This window comes from Haliotis rubra, unplaced genomic scaffold (assembly GCF_003918875.1).
Source record: "Haliotis rubra isolate DU_JTF1 unplaced genomic scaffold, ASM391887v1 Scf1216, whole genome shotgun sequence".
NCBI classification, from domain to species: Eukaryota; Metazoa; Mollusca; class Gastropoda; order Lepetellida; family Haliotidae; genus Haliotis; species Haliotis rubra.
In genome coordinates this window covers 61092-63600 of record NW_025765133.1, presented here as the reverse complement: position 1 = coordinate 63600, position 2509 = coordinate 61092, and positions in this window count along the sequence as shown.

The window sequence follows — 2509 nt, the reverse complement described above, 5'->3', positions numbered from 1 at the left end:
TGCGCTATATATATTGTTTTGCTAAAAAAAAATCAAAATCGGTTTAATTTTACTATGATCGGAGTTTCCGAAATGAAGCTGTAAAGATACAAAGTCGAGCTGTGGAAAAAAAGCTGTCATCTAGTTGGCTAAAGAAGCCATACATCTTTAATGTTAACTGTACGGTCACATAACCTCGGGGTTCACCAAACTGCCTTGGATAACACACTCTGTAACGGTACCCCAGAGTATCGGCAACATCAGCCTTGTGATACTTGGTCACTCAGTATATACCGTTACATGTGTAATTTCAGATGACATACACCCATTCCGCACCCAGTGCCTTGAAATCTCCAGAAGCTCAAACATGCAAGTGCCCCCCGGGGCCTACAGGGGAGACGGGGCCTGAAGGTCCGAGGGGTAAGACCGGCCATCAGGGTCCCCCCGGGCCGCCAGGCGTTACCCTCAAAGCTGACCCAGACAGAGGATCAAGTCCGACAGTTATTGGTCAAGTTGGGCCCGTGGGGGCACCAGGACTGCCAGGTGCTCCAGGTCCCGTGGGCCCCGAGGGGCGAGCAGGGACCCCGGGGCGAGCAGGGTAAAGTCGGACCTAAGGGGCCACCAGGAAAACCGACGCTGCAGGATGAACAGAGAGAGAAAGGTAAACAAACTCTCAATAACCGTCTCCCAATTCACTGAGTGTCAGACTACCCATAATACACATCCCAGTAGGCCAGTCTACGATATTATTGGAATTTGGCTAATCAATCCATTGTCGAAAACCATGCCTATAATTGATTAATGCAACAATCAGAATCCACAATCGTGTACCATAATAACCTTATTGCGAGTAAATGGCTTAAAACTCAGGAAGACGAGCGCGGTCTGTGAACGTGACTGGCCAAGGTTATGTCATAAAAGACAACCAAGCAAATACCACTGTAGGAAGTCACTGTTCAGCGTATTTAAAGCATGCCCACTTGTAAATGATACGATCTTTTTTCTCCACTCTTAACATTGTCCGCGTCACAATCGTTCGGTCCGGCTTGGCTATCAAAAGCAACTTAAACCTCACAGATGTATCTTGAATTGTGTTTTTATCCATAGATTAGTATTATATCTACCTAAATATCACTTCGTAATGTCACATTACATCAAAGAGATAACTGGTCCATTAAAGTGAAGCCCTTTTCCTTCTCCATTTCCAACATAGCCTCAATCAAAAGTGTTAAGTCTCTGATCGGTCCGACCTGGCCCTGGCTCTCAAAAACAACTTAAAACCTGACAGATGTATCCTGAAAGAGGTGTTTGTATCTTTAGAATAGAGTTATATCGACCTAAATACCACTTTGTAGAGTGTCCAAGCATAATATTTGAAGCAAACACGTTACTCAGAGTGAAGCCCGACTGAACGCTTGTGATGTAGCAACTATGTTGAGAATATAGAGAAGAGGACTGAGAGCTGATTAATGATAAGATTGGCCTCTTTTCAAACATCCCCATCAGTAACTGAAATACACCAACAGCGTTTCTTGCTTTTGTCCAGCACAAGAGAACAGGATCCTTCGACTCGAGGAAAGGGTCGACTACTTGGAGGGCCGTGTTCTTGAACTGGAAGGGGAGCTCAACTCCACCGTGGATGCCAGGAAGACCGTGGACGTCCTGGCTGACCGCGTTCTGCTACTGGAGCGGATCTTCCCGAAACTCGCAGGTGAGACGGACAGGTTTGTGTGTCGGGACACGTGTAGTTGTCGATCCGAAATTACATGTTTAACTCACACCGAGTTAAAGGGAGGCAGTTAAAGGCTCGCGTACCTCTGCTTAAAGGACGACATCGAGCGGTGCACAAAGACAGGAAGACAAATAAAATCCCAAAAGTGGAATACTTACGACTGTAACGTCTGACCACACCTTCCCCTATACCCTGTCACTAACTCCTGAGTGCATGTCAGCTCTCTACATGGACAACATCCACACAGCACGGTTACATCAGCACCAGATGACCAAAGTTTGGGTCAAAGTAGAACATGGTTCAGTCACTGACACTTCCTGAGGCTTTGCTTCTTCTGTAGGCATGAATCTGCTTCCGTATATCCTAACACCTTCTGCCTCATGAAATACTTGTGATATGTCTGTCGAATGTCAAGGTCAATGTGAACGTGATTTGTATTTTAGGTCTAATAGTGTAAATTTCTTATTATGTAACGAGCCTCAAATTCCATGTCTTCTCCCTGCAAATGCACGGTTTGGCTAGGGGGGTTTTAGCCTCGGAAGAAACCTCTGTGAATGCTCCTGTTTTGACAAACACCTCTAGCTGGTCACGTGATGGATGGGTCAAGATTTACATTACAAAAAAAACTGGGAGAGTATTCATGTTTGAGATGTACTGATGCTCAAAATAAAGTACACACCTAATGTTGATGGTGATTAAAATGAACCAAACAAGAAATGGGAATTCGGTGGATATTTAGTTACGGTCCAGTGTAGATATCAAGGAGAATGTAGGGGTCAAGTGTAGGAGTGGAATATA